General features: G+C 41.6%; 1 long non-coding RNA gene across 3 annotated transcripts in view; it reads right to left on the reverse strand.

The window, feature by feature from the left end:
• Positions 1-51: 51 nt before the first annotated feature.
• LOC144326274 (uncharacterized) overlaps positions 52-24,250 on the reverse strand; it is a 69,644-nt gene continuing 45,445 nt past the window's right edge. For 2 of the 3 annotated variants that reach the window (XR_013391468.1, XR_013391467.1), the window contains exons 5-6: positions 23,839-24,045; positions 52-620 (exon numbers count right to left, since the gene is read on the reverse strand). This is a non-coding gene — a long non-coding RNA (uncharacterized LOC144326274). The remainder of the gene's footprint in view (positions 621-23,838; positions 24,046-24,250) is intronic. The other variant, XR_013391469.1, reaches the window with a different exon arrangement.

Below are 24,250 nucleotides of genomic sequence, written 5' to 3' on the forward strand. Positions count from 1 at the left end.
ATGCACGCTCTATCAGCAGATAATGCACAGAGAAGGTTGCACACAGGAGAGCATTATTTACAATTTTATTCAGCGTTGGTCAGAACAAGGAAAACATGACTGCCTGCTTCGTTGTCTCGGGCACAGAGAGAGAAACGAAAGCAAAGACACAACAGAAACATCCTGTGAACAGGAAATACGCAGACTCTGTGACTCACAAAGGCTGCTCCCTTTTAAGGTGGAACGGAAATATCCTAACAAAAAGAACTGGAACAAAGATCAAGTGAAAGGCCTTGTTGCATCTCTGATTACTGTGAAAGATATCTCTACAGCGGACTTCCGGGGTGGCGCCATCGGCAATGGCGGATTCCCTCTAACTTGGAGGGGACTGGCTCTGTGGAAATCGGGTCTGCACCGCTACGGCGCAGCGGGGACCCTTCATAAATCACAGGCGGGTGAAGCCTGTGACCGTGGGACTCGGCGGGCACCTTTTGCGCCCCCCCAATCGGCGAAGGAGTCCGGTTAAGGGCTCCGGAGTGAAGTGGGGAAGTGGCGCTGTGCTGTGAGTCGTCTGCTCCTTCCGTGGAGTGAAGCCGTGTAGCCGTTGCCGGAGAGCGCTGCCTTCTTCCTGGAAAATTTGGCTGTAAAACAACGATCCGTGAGTAGGTCAATTTCGGAACTAAAGGAACTTTACAAACTATTTGGCACCGAACGCGGAGAGGCATAAACAGGAAGTCTGCCTTCCGTTCTTGTAAAGGGAGTAAAGCAATGAACTTGTAAGCGGAAACCTCAAAGGACGTTCCTAAGGATTACAATCCGAACATCAAACAAGCGATTTTCCCCCTTTGATGCAGGGGAGGAGGGGGGAAAGGATCTGAACTGTATTTCCCTGCAAAAAGAGAGAGCAAGAGCAGCTAAAATCCACTGCTCAAATCCCTGAGACCGGCTCCTAGTGAACAGTAAAAATGCCGTATTGGGAAACGTGCTGTTGCTGAAAGTACTTTTTCTTTTGACAGTTAACTCTGCGTCTGAGGATACAATTAAGACACAATATTATTGACTGGCTTCTCCTGATTTCAAAGTATCAGGAAATAATTGAAATAGAAACTGTTGTCCTTTTGAGACTGGGGGGCGAAAGGGAAAAGTTAGTTACTTTAAGACATTATTGACTGTTGCTGCTACTGTGTCCCCCTAGAGGAACTTTGAAATTGTTACAACTGCAGCTGGGCCAAGGGAATTTTCCATTTCAAAACAAACTCTGACTCTGAGTGTGTGACTGGCCTTGACAGACTCTGACTCTGAGTGTGTGACTGACCTTGACTTTTATCTGGAGGGTTATGGCAGATGGGAAAGACAAGATAGATTCGCTACAAGCAACCAGGTCTGGCAGAGTATTTCGTACAGACGGTGGGCTGCAAAGGAGAGCTTCGACATCCGGCCCTGCTGGCTTGCCAACAGCAACCCCATTGGCACAACCTAAATCTAAAGGTATGGCTGCTGACGATGCCCTGGCCCAGGCACTTAGTAAAATAAATGAATCTTTGGATAGAATAAGTAAACAAGTAGCCGAGGCATCGAGCAAAATTGACCAAAACACCACAAGTATTAATCAAAACACTACAAGCATTAATAATTTGGGACAGAAGGTAAATACTAATACTGAGACTATTCAGAAATTACTACAGGAATCAACTTTGACACGAAAGACAGCTGATGAGGCAAAAGAAATTGCAACCGCTACAGCCACCGTTGTAGAAGAGAAGATACCACCGATACATAAACAACTTGAAGACCACAGATCAATATTGTCTATGATTGAGTTGAGGGAGAAACAAGCAAATTTAAGGGTCAGGGCGGTCCCTGAACTGGAGAAAGATAATTTGATTGAATTTCTTACACAGGAATTTGCAGACTTCTGGAATCCAGATTTGGAGAAGGACAGCTTCAAGATAGTGAGTACTTTTAGACTTGGAAAAGGAGGGAGAAAGAACAGAGTGAGAGACTGTTTGATCACCCTCCGAACAAAAGAGGAGAGAGACAAAATCTTGAGTCTGCACTTCCAGAAGACCTTGGTAATACATCAGTCAAGAGTGGAGATATTTAAGGATATTCCGAAACACCTTTTGGACCTTAGGTCCAATTATAGAGATTTGACTGCTCTGCTGAGAAGTAACGGAATCTTTTTCAGGTGGGAATTCCCCCAAGGCCTGTCTTTTAGTTACAAAGGCAAGAAGATAAAAATAAGATCAGAGGACGACAAAGATAAATTTTGGAGAGACCACGGAGAAGACCTGCAGAAGAAAGTTGCAGGAGAGTTAAGAGCACTTGTAAGTGAAACTCTGGATACACCAGATTTACCTCCTGAATTAAAAGACCGCTTGAAGAAGGTGATACCACCAACAGAACAGGAACAGGCACTGGGTGCAGTTGGAGGAGAAGCATAGTAACTACATCATGGCTCTGCAACTACTAAGTTGGAATTGTAATGGTTTGAACTCCCCTCAGAAAAGGAGATCTGTGTTTCATTTATTAAAAAAGGAACAATTGGATCTGATTTGTTTACAAGAAACACATATAACAAGGTTACACAGGAAATTATTGATTAATAAAAGACTTGGTCAGGAGTTTATTTCATCGGACAAGGTTAAAAAAAGAGGGGTAGTGATTTACGCAAAAGAGAGATTACTACCGTAATTTATCTTTAAAGATGACCAAGGAAGATTTGTGGCAATTGAAATTCAAACACAGGGAGAAAAAATTTTGATAGTAGGTGTTTGTGCACCAAATGAGGGGAAATCTGATTTTTTTAAAAAGTTGCATAGCATCCTGATGGACTATTTGGATTACAATGTGATTTTGCTGGGAGACATGAATGGAGTGGTATCTACACATATGGACAAGGCACAAAGACAGGTAGTCACTAAGGATGGTAGACTACCGAAAACTTTTTTTGAGATGACAGACAACTTGGACTTAGTTGATATTTGGAGAACAAAGAACCCCTTGGTCAAAGAGGGAACCTTCTTTTCTGAAGCCAAAATGACATGGACTAGAATTGACCAAATATGGGTAACTAGAGGAATGGCACCAAAGACAAGAAAAGTGGAAATCTGCCCAAAAACCTGCTCCGACCATAATGCTGTCAAGATGGAAATGAAACTAATACCAACTGGTTCCTTCAGATGGAGGATGAATGACACCTTATTTAGAGATGAAGAAGTGTTTAAGAAGGCCCAAAAAACCTTGAGAGACTACTTCGAGATAAATATGAACACCAATGTGGAAAAAAGAGTAATCTGGGACGCTAGTAAGGCTGTTATGAGAGGGTTCTTGATACAACAGAATGCACTAAAAAAGAGAATCCAGAATGAGAAGAAGGATAAAATTTTGGAGAAAATAAAGGAAGGTGAAAAAAATTGAGAGAAAAACCCAAGTCGCAGGAGATTTTGAGAGAAATAAAGTTATATCAAGTGCAATTTATGAAAATGATGAACCAAGAGATTGAATGGAAAATTAAACAAATGAGACAAAAGACATTCGAGTCGGCTAATAAATGTGGGAAACTGTTGGCTTGGCAAATGAAAAAAAGACAAAAACTAAATACAGTTACAAATTTAGAAGTGGAAGGAAGGAACATACAGAACCCAGCTGAGATCAGAAATTGCTTCCAGAGGTACTTCAAACAACTATATACACAAGGGCCACAGAGAGAAACCGATGTAGACCGATTTTTGAAAAAAAATGGATTACAAAAAATCTCTCAAGAAAACAAATCAATGTTGAACTATAAAATAACTGAACAGGAGATAGAAGATGCCATTCAGAATATGCAATTGGGTAAATCTCCAGGACCGGATGGACTGACTTCTAGATACTACAGATCTTTAAAGGAATGGCTAGTACAACCTTTGAAAGAGGTCTGTAATGAAATAATGGAGGGGAATAGGGCACCAGAGTCGTGGAAAGAAGCATATATCACACTTGTACCGAAAATAGAGACTGAAAAGACGCAGCTTAAGAACTATCGTCCCATATCACTGCTTAATGTGGATTACAAATTTTTTGCAGATATTTTGGCTAAAAGACTAAAAAGAGTGTTAGTGGAAGAGATACATAAAGACCAAGCAGGCTTTCTCCCAGGAAGACATTTATCTGACAATGTGAGAAACATAGTTAATATTCTAGAGAAACTACAAGTGAATATAAACACTAAGGCAGTTTTAATATTTGTGGATGCGGAGAAAGCTTTTGACAACATTTCTTGGACTTTTATGAAAAAGAACTTACAGGGTATGGGGGTAGGCCAAGGTTTTGAAAACGGTATAAGTGCAATATATTCAGAACAAAAGGCTAAATTAATTGTAAATAATGTGGTGACGGAAGAATTTAAAATAGAAAAAGGGACACGACAAGGTTGCCCAATCTCCCCATTGCTTTTTATATCGGTCCTGGAGGTTTTGCTGAACATGATTAGAAGGGACCAGTTGGTTAAAGGTATACAGGTCGGAGCCAAACAGTACAAACTGAGAGCATTTGCAGATGATTTAGTATTGACGTTACAGGAGCCAGAATCTAGTACTAAAAGGGTTTTAGAACTGATTCAAGAATTTGGTCAGGTTGCAGGGTTTAAACTGAATAAGTCAAAAACCAAGGTTTTAGAGAAAAATTTAACACCAATTGAGAGAGAGAGGTTTCAGAACATGACAGGTTTAACAGTGGTTAAGAAAGTCAAATACTTGGGGATTAACATGACAGCAAAAAATGGGAATTTATTTAAAGATAACTATGAAAAATGCTGGGTTGAAGTGAAAAAAGATTTAGAAATATGGTCAAATTTGAAGCTTTCATTGCTGGGCCGCATCGCTGCTATAAAAATGAATGTATTGCCTAGAATGTTGTTTTTGTTTCAGGCATTGCAAATTGTGGACAAGGTGGACTGTTTCAAGAAGTGGCAGAGAGATATTTCAAGATTTGTCTGGCAGGGCAAGAAGCCTAGAATAAAATTTAAAATATTAACAGATGCAAAGGAAAGAGGTGGATTTGCCCTGCCAGACTTTAAACTCTATTATGAATCAGCAGCTTTCTGCTGGTTGAAAGAATGGCTACTTCTTGAAAACACAGACATTTTGGATTTGGAAGGTTTTAACAATGTATTTGGATGGCATGCATATCTGTGGTATGATAAGGTCAAAGCGCATAAAGCATTTAAAAACCATATTGTTAGGAAAGCATTGTTTAATGTTTGGATAAGATATAAGGATTTATTGGAAAATAAAACCCCAAGGTGGCTGTCACCGATGGAAGCGAAAGCTCAGAAAAAGCTCAATATGGAGGTTAAATGGCCGAAATATTGGGAAATTTTGGAACAAGATGGAGATAGACTAAAACTGCAGAGTTTTGAGAAACTAAAGAACAAAGTGCGAGACTGGCTTCATTATTATCAGATAATGGAGGCATATAATTTGGACAAGAAAATTGGCTTCCAGGTGGAAAAATCAAAATTGGAAACAGAAGTGTTAGAACCCAAAACTAAGACTTTGTCTAGGATGTATAACTTGCTGTTGAAATGGAATACTCAGGATGAAACGGTGAAATCTGCTATGATTAAATGGGCTCAAGATGTTGGACATAACATTATGTTTGTTGACTGGGAACAGTTGTGGACCACAGGAATGAAATTTACGGCATGTAATGCCCTAAGAGAGAATATTATGAAAATGATATACAGGTGGTACATGACCCCAGTCAAGCTAGCAAAAATCTATCACTCGCCCGATAATAAATGTTGGAAATGTAAAGAAATGTAAAGATCTCGTCGCAAGCGGGGATTTTGCCGTGAGGGAAATCCCGGGCTATTCTGGAGGATTAGGGGTGCTACAGGGTGCGGTGGCCCCCAAAAATACCTCTGGTGGGTGTCCAGAAGGTCAGGTTCCCGGCGGGACCAGAAGCGTTCAGCCCGGCCGTCAGGTAGCTTCAAAAGAAGCGAAGAGAACGGCGGAGCAGATCTGCGGGTCGAGGGAAGCCATTATCTACCTCCGAATAGCGAAGCCCCGAGCTTGCTGAGGAAGCGCTACGCTCTCAAATCAAAGGAATCTGGTTCTAAATTAATCATAAATTTGAAGGTCTAACAATAAGGAAGTCCCGGAGAGAAAAGAGAAGTTTGCGGAGTTCAGCTGACAGCCGAAATCAACTTAGACGCAGCGCTATTTGCAGAGCCGGAAAAGTGAAAGTGAGTTACCTTAGCGGTTACTGTTTTTTCTCCCTTAGGAACTTTTCTAAAAAGTAACTGTTTATGAGGATACATTATATCAAAGACATTATCAAAGTAAAAGGGGGAACAGAAGAGTAACTTGTTTAAAATTGAAGCCCTTGGTGTAACGGAGGGCATAAATAGAAGAAAGAAGTGCTTCTCCACTTTCGCTTTTAAAGAACAAAGGACAGTGAAACGGAAGAGAAGGCTTCGACGCCATTAAGAATGTCCAAGCATAGTAAAACAGACACACTATTAAAGAACAAGTACATTTTGGCAAGTTTATTTGGCGGTTGTAAACTATCCTTATTTCTACTCCCCCCCCCCTACTTTTTTTGTTTTTTTGGAATCCTGGATATATAAGAGACTTAATTGATGGAGATATCTACATATTTTTGTCCTTTCTGTAACAACGCCACACCAACACGGCCCCAAGACCTCTAGTGGTTGGACTAAGTAATACAACTTGTTTTTCTCATTTTTGGGGGGGGGACTTGTTTTTCACTTCCTGTTTGATGGCTGCTGAAAGTCGGATGTGATGGGATGATGAGCTGCTTGTGCGTAAAATGCAAGTCCCTCAGAGTTTGATCAGGTTTTCAAACCTCTGCCTGTGACGGAGCCCCTCCAGCATGGCTGCGTCAATCGCTAGCAGAATCCGAAAGTGGTTGCTTTCGGAATCGTTTCCAACATAAAAGCTCCTTAACGGAAACACGTCTCCTGGACTCTCGGCGTGACAGTTTCCGGCGAGGAGTGGGTGTCCCTATAGGAGGTCCTGAGACCTCCTCACTGTTTTCGCTGGAAGCGTCTCTGAGCCATCCCTCCGACTCACTTTCCCTTGGAGTTCCTGATCTCCCCCTACTGGTTCCCTCTTCAGCTGCTACGTCTCTCTCAACCTCAGTGAGCCTTTGCACCTCCTGTCTTTCCGATGGCAGTTCCCTGACATCGGATATAATATTGAAAACAAATTTGACATTTAAGGCATCTTGGATTTATAACTGTGTTATCTTCTGCCACCTGTGAATGTGGATTTTGAATTATCCTCTCTTCTCTTTTCTGCTTGGACGTTTATCATATACACTACTCCTGAACTTGGAGAATCTTATCTTCCTCTCTTTTTGGTCGGATCCCATCAAGAAAATAATACTATAAAGAGGATTAGCCTGAGTGGAGGCAAGAAGACGGCATTGCGTGAACCCTGTATTGACATTTGGTGGTATCTATAATTTAATGATTATTAATATCGAGAGGGTAAAAACTTGAAATTGAAGACTGAGTAATTATAATTGTAAATCTGAAATTGAATAATTGTGAAAGTGAAAAATTGATAAATTTGGAGGGATTGGCAAGAGGTTGTTATTGTATTGGTGGGACTAATTAGAGTAAAATGTCAAACCCATCGAAGAAAGGGACTGATGGGGGGACACCTGCTGAAAGGAAAGGGTCAAAACAAGAAACAGACTTTAAGGCAGATATTTTAAGAATGTTTGCGGAAATTAAGCAGAGTGAAAAGAATTTAGAGTCTAAACTAGAGCAGGTGGATAATAAGATTGGAAAAATGGATAAAAAAATTGATGAAACAGTTAATGAATTGAAAGGGCAAATAAAAGAAGCGTTCAGGAGAACGCAATCTGTAGAGGAGGGATTGAAGAAGACAAGATTGGAAATGAAAGATGTCAAACGGGAAGAAGAAAAGATAAAAATGAATATGATGGAATTAAACAAAGCACAAGAGGAAATGAAGGATGTAATAGCTATGAATGAACTGCGGCAGAGGGAGGTGAATTTGAGACTCAGAGCTGTGCCAGAGATACAAGGAGAAAATATTAAAGAGAAACTGATAGCAGAATTTGCGCAATGGATGGAACTACCAGTAGAAGAAATGGCAAAAACTGTCCAAAATGCATTCAGAATGCGAGTGAAAACAACAAAAGCAAAAAGATTTACAGGGGACTGTTTGATTACATTTAAAGATAGAGAAATGAGAAATATGATTTTACAGAAGAATAGAGAAAAGAGATTGAATATAGACGGGAATTTCATAATTATTTTCAAAGACATACCAATTAGACTACTCAAACGAAGAGACCCTTATAAATCATTGGTACAGACGTTGAAGAAAAATAACATCGAATTCAGATGGGAGTACCGGGAAGGAATTTCATTCATGTATAGAAGCAAGAGGCACAGATTGACAAACCCAGAACCAAGCGGGCTTTCTACCGGGAAGACATCTATCGGACAATCTGAGGAATGTAATTGACATTTTGGAAAAGCTAGAAGTGAATATAAACACTAAAGCAGTCCTGATATTTGTGGATGCGGAGAAAGCCTTTGACAATATCTCTTGGAGTTTTATGAAAAAGAACCTACAGGGTATGGGGGTAGGCCAAGGTTTTGAGAATGGTATAGATGCAATATATTCTGAACAAAAGGCTAAGTTAATTGTAAACAATGTGGTTACGGAACAATTTAAGATAGAAAAAGGAACACGACAGGGGTGCCCAATTTCCCCATTGCTCTTTATATCGGTTCTGGAGGTCCTGCTGAATATGATTAGAAGGGACCGGTTGGTTAAAGGCGTACAGGTCGGAGCTAAACAGTATAAATTGAGAGCATTTGCAGATGACCTAGTTTTGACGTTACAAGAGCCAGAATCTAGTACTAAAAGAGTATTAGAACTAATTCAAGAGTTTGGTCAGGTGGCAGGATTTAAATTGAATAAGTCAAAAACTAAGGTTATAGAGAAAAATTTAACATTGACTGAAAGAGAGAAGTTTCAGAATGAAACAGGTCTAACTGTTGTGAAGAAAGTGAAATACCTGGGGATTAACATGACAGCCAAAAATGGGAATTTGTTTAAAGATAATTATGAAAAATGCTGGTTGGAAGTGAAAAAAGACTTAGAAATTTGGTCAAATCTGAAGCTTTCCTTGTTGGGTTGAATTGCAGCTATAAAGATGAATGTACTGCCTAGAATGTTGTTTTTGTTTCAAACATTGCAGATTGTGGACAAGATGGACTGTTTCAGGAAGTGGCAGAAAGACATTTCTAAATTTGTCTGGCAGGGCAAGAAGCCCAGGATAAAATTTAAGATATTAACTGATGCAAAAGAAAGGGGTGGATTTGCCCTGCCAGATTTTAAACTTTATTATGAATCAGCAGCGTTTTGCTGGCTGAAAGACTGGCTGCTTCTTGAGAACACAGACATTTTGGATCTAGAAGGTTTTAATAACGTTTTTGGGTGGCATGCATACTTGTGGTATGACAAGGTTAAAGCACATAAAACATTTAAAAAACATATTGTCAGGAGAGCTCTGTTTAATGTTTGGATTAGATACAAGGATTTAGTGGAAAATAAAACCCCAAGGTGGTTGTCGCCATTGGAAGCGAAAGCTCAGAAAAAGCTTAATATGGAGGCCAAATGGCTGAAATATTGGGAGATTCTGGAGCAAGAAGGAGATAGATTGAGACTGCAGAGTTTTGAGAAATTAAAAAACAAGGTGCAAGACTGGCTACATTATTTTCAGATAACGGAGGCCTATAATTTGGATAAGAAAACTGGCTTCCAGGTGGAAAAATCTAAATTGGAAACAGAACTGTTAGAACCTAAAACTAAGGTTTTGTCAAAAATGTATAACTTGCTGTTGAAATGGAACACTCAGGATGAGACGGTTAAATCTGCTTAAGAGAAAATATTATGAAAATGATATATAGGTGGTACATGACCCCAGTCAAGCTTGCAAAAATCTACCATCTGCCCGATAATAAATGTTGGAAAAGAAAATGAAGGTACATTTTTTCACCTTTGGTGGACGTGCCCTAAGATTAAGGCTTTCTGGGAAATGATTTATAATGAATTGAAAAAGGTATTTAAATATACCTTTGAGAAGAAACCAGAGGCCTTTCTCTTGGGCATGGTCGGCCAGTTGGTGGAAAAGAAAGATAGAACTTTTTATATGTACGCTACAACAGCAGCAAGAATACTTACTGCAAAGTATTGGAAGATGCAAGATTTACCCACTCTGGAAGAATGGCAGATGAAGTTGATTGACTGTATGGGATTGGCAGAAATGACTGGCAGAATCCGCGACCAGGGAGAAGAGTCAGCAGAAGAAGATTGGAAGAAATTTAAGGACTATTTACAGAAATATTGCAATATTAAGGAATGTTGAATGATGTTGGATTGAAATTAAGTGGTTTTTAGCTGTAATGGTACAAAAGGTTATGAAAAAACGGTTATTTTAAGGTAAATGTTTAAGTTTCAGGAAGTTGGATAAAAAATAAGGTGCTATTTAGTGACAATTTTATGAGATAAGTATTTGCTGAACAAATAATTTGAACTAGAAAACAGGAAGGGGAGGTATGAGGAGGTCAGGGAAATATGTTATTGAAAATAAGTTGTGAACGGTATGAGTTTTTAATGTTTTTTCTATTTTTGTTTTTGTACTTTTTTGCTTTGTTTGTATAAAATTGAAAACCTTAATAAAAATCTTATAAAAAAAACAAAAAACAGATTGACAAACCCAGAAGAAACTGGGAAATTTTTGAGAAAGTATAAGGAATTAAGATCAGATATGGACGAAACCAAAGGAGCAGAGGGAAGAACACCAGGAGAATTAAAACCAGAGGAAGAAGAGGGAGAGAATGGAAAGAAAACAGACGAAGAAGAAGAGGAGGAAGAAGAAGAGACAGCCAAATTATAGAAATATAAATAAAATTTATTTAAAATTTGGACATCATGGCGTTAAAAATTTGGAATTGGAACATTAATGGGATGAACGAAAAAAAGAAGAGGAACAAAATTGAACAGTTTTTTAAAAAGAAAAATTTAGACATTATTTGTTTACAAGAGACACGTGGCAAGAAGACATAAAAAAATATTAATCAATAAAAGATTGGGAAATGAATTCGTATCTTCAGTTAAGGAGAAAAAAAGAGGAGTGGTTATGTATATTAAGAACAAAATTGAAGCCCGACAAATTTTCAAAGATGAAGAGGGAAGGATAATTGCGGTTCGAATCAAATGGCAAGGAGAAAAATTGATTATAGTCAGGATCTATGCACCAAATGGCAATAAGACTGAATTCTACAAAACTCTAGAAGAAAAATTATTTGAATATATGGACCAGAAAATTATATTAATGGGTGATATGAATGGAGTGGTTTCGCTGGAAATGGATAGACTTAGAGAAGGAGCAAGTAAAGAAGGGAAATTACCTAAATCTTTCTTTTCAATGATAAAAAATTGTAATTTGACAGACATTTGGCGTCTTAGACACCCGTTGGACAAACAATTCACTTACTACTCCGAACCGAATCAGTCAATGTCAAGGATAGATCAGATTTGGTTTTCGAGTGAGCTGACTCCAAGAACCCAACAAATAGAAATTCAACCGAAAGTAATCTCCGATCATAGTCCAATAGAACTTGAATTGAAAAGCTTTGAGGAAAGAACTTTTAGATGGAGAATGAAAGATTATCTCTTGGATGACCAGAAAATTGTTGAAAAAGCGCAAAAGAGGCTAACAGAATATTTTGTTGACAACTGTAATAAAGGTACAAAGACAAAAGTGGTATGGGATGCAAGCAAGGCAGTAATGAGAGGATTCTTCATCCAGCAGAACACAATTAAAAATAAAAATAGAGAAAAAAGCAAAGAAGAAATCTTGAAGCAGATAATGGACAACGAACAAAAACTAATCAAGAAACCAAATAGCTCGAAAATAAAAGAAAATATCAAAGCTTTACAAGCTCAGTTTCCATTCCACAGTTTCATTCCACAGAGAAGTGGAATGGAATATTAAAAAACTGAGACAAAGAAACTTCGAATTTTCGAACAAATCAGGAAAATGGCTTGCATGGCAAATTAAAAAAAGAAAGGAACAGAATACAATAAACAAAATTACACTGGAAGGAGAAGAGATAACCAATCCGAAGGAAATCAGAAGGGGGTTCTTGGACTATTACAGAAGATTATATAAAAATAGAGAAAGAAATAATTTGAGGAAAATAGAGAGATTTCTGAAAGATAAAAAGGTGCAGAAGATCCCGACAGATAAAAAAGAACAACGGAATACCCCAATTGAAATAGAAGAGATAAAAGAAGCAATAAAAGATTTAAAAAGGGGAAAGGCTCCAGGGCCAGATGGATTCACCGCGTGCTATTACAAAGAAATGAAACCTATTTTGATGACGCCATTGAAGGAAGTGATGAATAACATCTTAAGAGAAGGAGAAATTCCGGAAACATGGAAAGAGGCATATATTACATTTATTCCAAAACAGGACTCAGATTTAACCCAAGTCAAAAATTATAGGCCGATCTCACTGCTAAATACGGATTATAAAATATTTGCAGGAATTCTTGCAAAGAGAATGAAGAATATATTATTAGAAATTATTCATAAGGATCAGGCAGGTTTCCTTCCAGGCAGGCAGATGAAAGACAATATAAGAAATATAATAAATATGATGGAATATCTGTCTGCCAGGAATGATAAACAAGCCAGAATGATGTTTGTGGATGCGGAGAAGGCTTTCGACAATATAGCATGGGATTTTATGTTGAGAAATTTGGAATATATGGAAGTTGGCAAAGAGTTCTTTAATGGAATAAGGGCAATTTACACAGAACAAAAAGCCAAACTGATTATAAATAATGTAGTCACAGAAGAAATAATAATAATAATAATAATAATAATAATAATAATAATAATAATAAAAAATTTTATTTATATCCCGCCCTCCCCAGCCGAAGCCGGGCTCAGGGCGGCTAACAACACTAAAACAATGCAACATTATAAAAACATTATAAAAATTAATTAAAATACAAATTGATGGCAACCATAAACTAAAGTTTTGTAAAGATTGCCAAAGGAGGGAGTCAGGCTGCGCCCTGACCAAAGGCCTGGTGGAACAGCTCTGTCTTGCAGGCCCTGCGGAAAGATGTCAAGTCCTGCAGGGCCCTTGTCTCTTGCGACAGAGCGTTCCACCAGGTTGGAGCCGCAACCGAAAAAGCTCTGGCTCTAGTTGAGGCCAGCCTAACCTCTCTGTGGCCTGGGACCTTCAAGATGTTTTTATTTGAAGACCGTAAGTTCCTCTGTGGGGCATACCAGGAGAGGCGGTCCCGTAGGTACGAGGGTCCTAGGCCGTATAGGGCTTTGAAGGTTAAAACCAGCACCTTAAACCTGATCCTGTACTCCACCGGGAGCCAGTGCAGCTGGTATAGCACTGGATGAATGTGATCTCGCAGTGAAGACCCCGTAAGGAGTCTCGCTGCGGCATTCTGCACCCGCTGGAGTTTCTGGGTCAGTCTCAAGGGCAGCCCCACGTAGAGCGAGTTACAATAATCCAGTCTGGAGGTGACCGTCGCGTGGATCACAGTGGCTAGGTCAGGGCGAGAGAGGTAAGGAGCCAACTGCTTAGCTTGGCGGAGATGAAAAAATGCCGCCTTCGTTATAGCTGCAATCTGCGCCTCCATGGAGAGGGAGGTATCGAAGATTACACCCAAACTCTTAACGGACGGTGCTTGCACTAATTGCACCCCCGCAAGAGATGGGAGTTGCCCCCTCAATCTCATATCGTCCCGTCCCAGCCAGAGGACCTCTGTCTTCGAGGGATTTAACTTCAACCGGCTCCCACGTAACCATCCAGCCACAGCTTCCAAGCATCTGATCAGTGTGTCTGGGGCCGAGTCAGGATGGCCATCCATCAACAGATAGAGTTGGGTGTCATCAGCATACTGATGGCAGCCCAGCCCAAAACTCCGGACAAGCTGGGCAAGGGGGCGCATAAAGATGTTAAAAAGCATTGGGGAGAGTATCGCACCCTGGGGCACTCCACACACCAAGGAGTGGCGGGATGACAATTCCCCCCCAAGCGCCACCCTCTGTCCCCGACCAGAGAGAAACGAGCGCAGCCATTGAAGGACTGTGCCCTGGATCCCCACGTCGGCAAGGCGGTGGTCCAGGAGTTCGTGATCGACCATGTCGAAGGCTGCTGACAGGTCTAGAAGAATCAGCAGCCCCGACCCGCCTCGATCCAGCTGCCTGCGGAGATCATCTGTTAGGGCGACCAGAGCCGTCTCAGTCCCATGACCAGCGCGGAAGCCGGACTGGAATGGATCCAGAGCTGATGTTTCATCCAGAAACCTACCAAGCTGTTCCGCAACCGCTCTCTCAATCACCTTACCCAGGAATGGAAGGTTCGAAACCGGGTGGTAATTGGATAGATCTAAGGGATCTAATGATGTTTTATTTAAAAGCGGGCGCACCACTGCCTCCTTCAGTTCCCCTGGTAATGTCCCGGTGCCAAGGGACAAATTGATGATATCCCCCAGGGGGGCCTGCACCTCGTCTGGACACGCTCTAATCAGCCAGGACGGGCACGGGTCGAGAGGACAAGTGGTGGGCTTTCCAGCTCGGAGGAGTCTGTCCACATTGGCTGGGGATATCCGGTCAAAGTGGTCCAATACTGGACCCGAGGACAGTCGAGGGGCCTCCAGTTCCTTTATTGTATCCAAATTGGCAGGGAGGTCATGGCGGAGCAACAGGACCTTCTCCGCAAAAAAGCTCGCAAATGCCTCACAGCTGTGTGTCAAATTGTTATTTAAATTTGGCTGTCCTTCGAGGGACGTTAAAGACCGAATTATACTAAATAATTGCGCTGGGCGAGAGCTGGTGGATGCAATGGAGGCCGAGAAGTAAGACTTCTTAGCGGCCTTCACTGCCATCTCGTAGGTTTTCATAAAAACCCTATAACATGTTCTTGAAGCTCCGTCACGGGCACCCCGCCATACTCGCTCTAGCCGTCTGAGGTCCCGCTTCATTTTCCGGAGCTCCTCGGTAAACCAGGGAGCCCGGTTTCTGCGGGGTCGCAGAGGGCGCTTAGGTGCGATCTCATTGATGGCTGCCAGGAGCTGGGTATTCCAGCCCTCAACAAGCTCCGTCAATGAGTCGCCAGGGGGAGTAAGGTCCCGCAAGGCTTGACGGAATCTATCAGGGTCCATCAGCCTCTGCGGGCGAGCCCAAATCGGCTCGCCACCTAAGCAGGGTGGGGGTGGAACGTCAATCCTGGCTTTCAGAGCGTAGTGATCAGACCATGGCACCTTCATCGAAGGAAGCATGATCACATCTATACCGACGCCAAAGATCAAATCCAGCGTGTGGCCTACTTGATGTGTGGGGCCCGAAACAAACTGGGAGAGCCCTAGTGTCGCCATGGAAGACACCAGGTCCAGAGCCTGTGAGGAGGGAGTGGCATCAGCATGGATGTTGAAGTCCCCCAATACCAATAGGTTAGGGAACTCCAAGGCCCAGCCGGCCACCGCCTCCAGCAGGCCTGACAGGGTGGCTGCTGGTGCGCTAGGTGGCCGGTACACCAGCCAGACAGCCAAGCTCACCTCGGAGCCCCACACTAGGCCAACACATTCAATGCCGGGGATCGATGGCGATGGTAGAGCCCTGAAAGAACAATCTTCCCGGATTAACAATGCCACCCCTCCCCCCCGGCCCACAGTCCGCGACTGGTGGAGGACGGAGAAACCCGGGGGCGCCATCTCTCGTAAGGTAACAGTATCCCCTTCGCGCACCCAGGTCTCCGTCACACAAGCCAGGTCGACCCCCTGCGAGATGAAGAAATCTCGCAGGGTGGCGGTTTTGTTGCCTATAGACCTGGCGTTGCACAACACCAGTGACGGAGGTGAGTAATCCTTGCTCACCCTACCCTCGTCCCTCGGGATGGGGCGCAGATTGGAAGGGGTACGAGCATATCCGTATCTCGATCCCCTTCGCCTATGACATCTGCCCCCACCGCCATACCTCCCTCGCCTCTCCACAGTAGGAATCCTAAGCCTCATACTCGCCTCCATTTACAAAATATAAAAGCAAACAAACAAAAAACAATTACACCAAAACAAAACCAATCCCAGCCCCACCCAACAACCATCCCACCCCAACCCAAAATAAAACAAAACAAAATAAAAATACATGGATAAAAACACCATTTATGGTGGTACAACAAAATAAAAAGTAAAAACACCTTTAAAACACTTTAAAATATATAAAAACATTTTAAAAATTTGCTGCAGCAGCCCCAGTGTCCTTGAAGTTGTGGCGGTGGTGAGTGTGGGCCCCGCCCCCCAAGCCCAGGTGGAGAATGGGCTTGCAGGGGGAAGAGCGTGAGTTGTATAAAGATACAAAAAGGAACAAGGCAGGGATGCCCACTTTCACCACTATTATTTATAACGGTATTAGAAGTCCTTCTGAATTCTATTAGACAAAGTAAGAAAATAAAAGGAGTGACAATCAGCCAAAATGAATATAAGATTAAAGCGTTTGCAGATGACTTGGTAATAATAATTGAAGAGCCAACAACTACAGTAAAAGAAGTATTGGAGGAAATTGAACAGTTTGGAGGAGTGGCAGGTTTCAAATTAAATAAGAAGAAAACGAAAATGATTGTGAAGAATATGGATCAAAGTGCAATAGAAACAATGCAACAGCAAACACAGATAGAGGCGGTTAAAAAGGTGAAATACCTAGGAATATGGGTAACTCCCAAAAATATAGACTTATATAAGAACAACTACGATTGAGGCTGAATCCTGACAAGACAGAAGTACTGTTTTTGGGGGACAGGGGGCGGGCGGGTGTGGGGGATTCCCTGGTCCTGAATGGGGTAACTGTGCCCCTGAAGGACCAGGTGCGCAGCCTGGGAGTCATTTTGGACTCACAGCTGTCCATGGAGGCACAGGTTAATTCTGTGTCCAGGGCAGCTGTCTACCAGCTCCACCTGGTACGCAGGCTAAGACCCTACCTGCCCGCAGACTGTCTTGCCAGAGTGGTGCATGCTCTAGTTATCTCCCGCTTGGACTACTGCAACGCGCTCTACGTGGGGCTACCTTTGAAGGTGACCCGGAAACTGCAATTAATCCAGAATGCGGCCGCTAGACTGGTGACTGGGAGTGGCCGCCGGGACCACATAACACCAGTTCTGAGAGATCTGCATTGGCTCCCAGTACGTTTCCGAGCACAATTCAAAGTGTTGGTGCTGACCTTTAAAGCCCTAAACGGCCTCGGTCCAGTATATCTGAAGGAGCGTCTCCACCCCCATCATTCAGCCCGGACACTGAGATCCAGCGCCGAGGGCCTTCTGGCGGTTCCCTCATTGCGAGAAGTAAGGTTACAGGGAACCAGGCAGAGGGCCTTCTCGGTAGTGGCTCCTGCCCTGTGGAACGCCCTCCCAGCAGATGTCAAAGCAATAAACAACTATTTTACTTTTAAAAGTCATCTGAAGGCAGCCCTCTTTAGGGAAGTTTTTAATGTTTGATGCTGTACTGTTTTTAATATTCAGTTGGAAGCCGCCCAGAGTGGCTGGGGAAACCCAGCCAGATGGGCGGGGTATAAATAATAAATTATTATTATTATTATTATTATTATTACGAGCCAGTTTGGAATGAAATAAGAAAGGACCTGGAGGTGTGAGGAAGAATGAAATTGACATTTTGGGGAAGGATATCTACAATCAAGATGAACGTGCTACCAAAAATGTTATTTTTATTTCAGACTATCCCCATAATTAAGGGGAACAGAATTTTCAAAGAGTGGCAAAGAGCGATCTCAAGATATATTTGGCAGGGCAAAAAGCCAAGGATTCAATTCAAGTTGTTAACAGATATAAGAGAAAGGGGAGGCTTTGCCCTGCCGGATCTGAAATTATATTATGAGGCATCATGCCTTTGCTGGTTGAAAGATTGGATTAAACTAGAAAATAAGGAATTGCTGGACTTAGAGGGGTTTGATAATAGATTTGGATGGCATGCGTATCTATGGTTCGAGAAAAAGAAAGTCCATAAAGGTTTTGAGAACCACATCTTCCGAGGTCCTTTAATTGAAATATGGGATAGGTATAAAAACCTATTAGAACCTAGAGTGCCACACTGGTTATCCCCTTTAGAAGTTATGAGTGTAAAGAAAATTAATATGAGAAGTAAGTGGACAACATACAGTCAACTGCTATTTAAAGATGGAGGAAAATGGAAAATGAAACCATATGAGCAGGTTAAAGAATATGTATATGACTGGTTGCATTATTTCCAAATAAACGAAATGTTTAGGAAAGACAGTAAAGAATATGGCTATGCGGACAAGGATTCTAAATTTCAGACTGAAATTATAGATAATGATGGTAAAATTTTATCCAAAATGTACAAGTTGTTAGAATGGAATTTAAAGGATGAAGAAGTGAAGTCGGTAATGATTCACTGGGCCAGAGATGTGGGTTATAACATACAATTTGAGGACTGGGAAAAACTATGGAGGGAAGGCTTAAAGTTTACTGCATGTATGACGTTAAAAGAAAATGTTATGAAAATGTTTTACAGATGGTATATGACACCCGTAAAATTAGCAAAAATGTATAAGACATGTAATAAGTGTTGGAAGTGTAAAGATAAAGAGGGTACCTTTTTTCATATGTGGTGGGAATGTAAGAAAGTGAAAGACTTCTGGGAAAAGATATATAATGAATTGAAGAAGATTCTAAAATATACATTTATAAAGAAACCAGAAGTCTTTCTGTTAGGAATATTAGGAAACGAGATAAAAAGAAAGGACTGTAAATTTTTTCAATATGCAGTAACAGCAGCAAGACTGTTACTGGCCCAGAAATGGAAACAACAGGAAATACCGACTGTGGAAGAATGGAGAATGAAGCTGTTAGACTATGCGGAGCTGGATAAATTGACAGGGAAGATCAGATATTTAAGAGACCAAAAGTTCGAGGACTGGGGAAAATTTGTGGAATATCTGGAACATATAAGTGAGAGACAGATAACACTAAAGGGATTTAAAGAAGCACTGTGAAAAATTAAGGAATATTGTCTAAAGGGAATAGAAAGAAAGATGTGAATAATGTCAATATAAATTTAAGAAATGCGTAATTTAAATAATAACTATGGATGATTTGCGGAAAAGCTGAAGGAAGTCCTAAAAAGGAATAAGTTGTGAAAAATTTGATGTGAAACTAATATGTTTTTTGTTTGTTTGGGTTTTTTTTGGATGTAAATTAATAAAAATTTATTTTAAAAAAAAAAGGAAATGTAAAGAAACTGAAGGTACATTCTTTCACCTTTGGTGGACATGCCCAATGATTAAGGCTTTCTGGGAGACGATATATAATGAATTGAAAAAGGTATTTAAATATACCTTCTTGAAGAAACCAGAGGCCTTTCTCCTGGGCATAGTCGGCCAATCGGTGTTAAAGAAGGATAGAATTTTCTTTATGTACGCTACAACAGCAGCAAGAATACTTATTGCAAAGTATTGGAAGACACAAGATTTACCCACTCTGGAAGAATGGCAGATGAGGGTGATGGACTACATGGAATTGGCGGAAATGACTGGCAGAATCCGAGACCAGGGAGAAGAGTCGGTGGAAGAAGACTGGAAGAAATTTAAAGACTATTTACAGAGATACTGTAAAATTAATGAATGTTAGAATGATGTTGGATTGAAATTAAGTGGTTTCTAGCTGTAATGGTATAAAAGAATATGAAAAAATGGTTTTTTATAAGTAAAAATTTAATGTTATAATAATTTAAGATTAAAGACCTGGGTAGAATAAAGAGGGAAAGAAACTGCTGAGCTAATAAATTGAACTGGAATACAAAAAAGGGAGGTACGAGGAGGTCCGGGAAACAAGTAAATGAAAAATAATGTGATGAAAAGATTGATTGTTTTTAACTACTTTTATTTTGTATTTTTTCTTTTTTCTTTTTCTATTTTGTAATGTAAAAACCCTAATAAAAATTTTATATATATAAAAAAAGATATCTCTACAGCAACAGCACTAGAAGCAGATGCTGGGGGTCGACTCTACAACGTTGTGGTGGACACCATGTGAGGAGAATCAGAACTTACAGGGTTAAACAGTTCTGTGTATCATCCCTGCCTACTGAGGTGTGGCTTGTTCACATATGGGAATCTTTCTTTGTGTGTGAGTTACTTTCTTTCGTTTTCCACTGATGAACCAGGAGGATGTCTGCTCGATCTCCCGGCTGATTTATTTTGCTTTGCTGTGCATAAATAAAGCCTCTTTAGGTTAGGAAGAAGCTTGTATACAGACTGTGATTTATTGCATCTACACAAGGCACACACTGCTGCTGCGAAACTCTGCTTGGAGCCAGGGAGAAGTCCAAAGGCTCAGAGGCACAGGGAAGTGTGCCGGACGCCAATCTAACTCAATAGGTTATGGAAGCAGTCACGTCGTGCCTGTGTGTGTGGGTGCAGCAAGGCCAGCTGGAGCTCCTGCCCTAAGGCCTGGCTAACAGCCAAAGGTCTGTGGGAGGCCACGCAAGGAGCCCCGTTGCAAGCTGCAGATGGAGATGGAGCAGCGGCCAAAGGCCCAACACAGGAAGGGTGACCCAAGGTCCCGGAAAATGATCTTTTGTGGGTATGAGCCTGGGACAAAGGGGTGGAGATTTGCCTATCCAGAAGGCGATCAGTCAAGGATTCTAGTCAGCAGGAGTGCTGAGTTCTGTGAGCAGAGTGGGTGGACACGGATCCATGGGAATCCTGACATTCTCTCAGAGAGTCTGCTTGACTCTGCTGAGGAGGGAGAGGTAGACACTGAACCTGCTGCTGAGGATCAGGTCTCAGACCAGGAGCAGGAACAGGGAAGGGCATCTCCACAGGCTATTAAGCTAGAGCAAAAGAGTGGGCCTTCATCTCCCACCAGTCCAGTGCAGAAGTTCAGGAGATGCAGTAAGTCAGAGGGAGAGTCTTCTGATGACAAGGACACACTAGCTGGCCCCAGTGAGTCAGAGGGGGCACCTGAGGTAGTGCTCAGACGTTCCACACGCACTACTAAAGGGATACCTCCTGAGAGGTTTGAGGTCACTAGTGTGTGGGTTGGTGTGGTGCAGTGTGAACCAGAGAGTTTTGAGGAAGTTCAACAGTTGCCTGAAGCAGAAGCCAGGAAATGGCAAGAGGCAATGGGAAAGGAGTTGAACTCAATGAGGTCTTTAGGTGTGTTCTCCACCACGAAGCTTCCAGCAGGCAAGGGCGTGAGCTGTCGCTGGGTTTACAGGATTAAGCCCACAGTGACTGGAGAACCACAGTACAAGGCTAAGGCTTGTAGCCAGAGGGTTCACGCAGCGGAAGGGGCTGCATTACACCGAAGTGTATGCTCCCACTTCCCGGAGTGAAACTCTGTGCATGCTCTTAGCAGTAGCTGCACAAAGAGGGCACCAAGTGCACCACTTTGATGTAGATGTGGCTTATTTGAACTCAGACCTGAAGGAGGATCTGTACATGCTACCTCCTCCAGGGTTTGAGGGCAATGAGCCAGGTGTTGTGTGGAAACTGTACAAGTCCATTTATGGCTTGAGTCAATCGGCCAGAAATTGGAACATGTGTCTGAATGATGCTTTAGAAAGCATGGGTTTCCAAAGGAGACTTGCAGACAGATGCCTGTACCTGAAGGGGTCAGGAGAGACACAGGAATTGATCCTGGTGTTTGTGGATGACATCATACATTTGTCACAGACAGGGAAACAGGTGCAAGGTTTTGCCAAAGAGCTTGGAAAGCACTTTAAGCTCAAAAACCTTGGTCCAATAAAGGTTTGCCTAGGAGTTCAGATAGACAGGTCTGAGAACGGAAGCTTTTTGCTCAGTCAGAAAGGCAAAATTGAGCAGTTGCTTGAGAAGTTCAGGATGTCTGACTGTGCAGGGGTCAGAATGCCCATGGAAACAAGCTACATGAAGGACAGTCAAATTGGGGATCGTTCTGAGTTCCAAAACCCTGAGTTTTTTCAGTCAGCGCTAGGGAGTCTGTTGTATCTCTCTCAGTGGAGCAGACTGGACATAGTGTTTGCTGTGAATCTGCTCAGCAGGGAGGCTACAAAGCCCAGTGTCAGTGCCTGGCTAGGCATCAAGAGAGTGCTGAGGTATTTGCAGGATACCAAAGATTTTTGCCTCACGTTGTCAGCTGAAGGTGACACACAGCTCACGTGCTGAACTGACAGTGATTGGGCAAATCTTGGAGACAAGAAATCGGTGTCTGGGTTAGTAGTGAAGTTTGGGGAATCTCTAGTTGGGTGGAAGTCCCAGAAGCAAAGTCTTATTGCACTTTCCTCTACTGAGGCTGAGTTCAGTGCATTGTCTGATTTGTGCAGGGAATTGGACTTCTACCATTGTTTGGTCCAGGAGATCTGTGGGGATTGTTGCTTGCCCATCACTGTTTGGGAAGATAATCAACCTTGTCTAAAGTTGGCAGAGTCTGGACAGTTTAAGTCCAGATCCAAACATTTGGACATACGTTTCCAGAATGTGTGTCAGAGTGTCCAGGCAGGTTTGGTACGGCTGAAGCACTGTCCAAGTCAGGAGAACATGGCAGATGGGTTCACTAAACGTTTGAGCTTCCAGCGTCATGGGGAGTTCTGTGAAGGGTTGTGTTTGGGGTAAGTGGTTGCTTTTTATTTCATATTGCACAGCTATAACTGATTTTCTTTTCTTTTCTTTTTTGTTTAGCTATACTGAATTTGGATTCATTTGTTTGCTTGCTAAAGACTGCATTTCTAGTTTTATCCCTCTGTTATAATGGACAGGTGTGTTTGTACACACTGTTTACCCTGGAGCTTGACACATTAAATGTATATTTTCTGTGATTGTAAATTGTTTTATTTTTTTTTAATAAAATATTTTATTGCAAGTTTTTAACAAAAGAAAATCACCAAACATATGAGACACCATCACCACTAAGTAACAAACAAAGAAGACATAGATAGACAAAGATATAAAACATAAAATATAACAAAGAAAAAAGAAAGAAATCACAACCTTTCATACATTTTTTCCCATAACTATCTGGACTTCCTCACGTCTCCCTTTCCTGCGTTCTCCGTAAAAAAAATTATAAACTGCAATTTATTACCTTATTTCAGTTCTTATGTTCTAGTTCTCATACATTATGCCTCTAATTTTAAATGTTTCCATCAAATATTTAACTACTTAGTTTAGGCATAACATTACTTCAAATCTCGTCTTTATCATTCCACTTATTCTCATATATTTCTCATCTAGGCTGCTGATGCCATATTATTTCCTTTCATGCACTTTCTTAACATTCATACAATTTATAAAGTTTTTGTAAATAGTCTTGAAACTTCTTCCAGTCCGGACTTCCGGTGGAGCGCGTCCTCGCAGCGAGAAGGGATTTGACTGAGGGGTACAACGTTTCTTGGAACAGAGAAACCCGGTGGAAAATAAGCTGTTTATAGAGTTCAGCCTTTATCCGGAATCAGCGAACACGCAGGAGAGTATCAGAGCGCGGAAAAGAAAGTGAGTTCCCCTAGTGACTGCTTTGTTTCCCTGAAAAGACTCCTTTATTAAAGTATTTGGATACCTATTAAAAATATAGGACTGTTTAAAACAGGGAACAGAGGGTAAAGTTTCTACATTGGAACCGCTTAATGAACCGAGGGGGAAGGAGGAGAAGGAGTTTTTTCTCTGTACTGAATAAGAACAGTTAAGTGAGAGCGGAAGAGAAAGTGCTGACGACATTTGGAGAGACGGAAGCGCTGTAGCGACCAATTAACAAAGACTACTTACTTTTGTAGTATGGATCAGCCTGGTTTATAACTCTCTTCTGCTCAGTCATCTCTTTGCTGATATCTCAACTCCGAGTTGGAGAGATTTTTGACTTCTGATGGCTACTTAACGAATGGAAAACAGACTTTCTTCCCCTGCAGTTAGACTCTCCAGACTGCTCCTGGAGAGAGACTGACTCTGGTGCAGAGCAGCATAAGAGGGAGCCACCTGGTGGACAGAGTATATTATTACGATTTGGATTTCCTTTTCCTTTTTCTTTTTCTTCTGTATATTTCTTCTGCTTTATATATGCTTTTGGTCTTCTTCCAATTCAAGCTTCAGGGTTTACTAAGGTGTGAACTTTCATTCTCCAATGGTAATTTACAAGAATCGTCTAAGATCCTTCTAAAAGCACCTTCCCTACTGCTTTTGT

This window comes from Podarcis muralis, chromosome W, assembly GCF_964188315.1.
Source record: "Podarcis muralis chromosome W, rPodMur119.hap1.1, whole genome shotgun sequence".
Classification (NCBI taxonomy): domain Eukaryota; kingdom Metazoa; phylum Chordata; class Lepidosauria; order Squamata; family Lacertidae; genus Podarcis; species Podarcis muralis.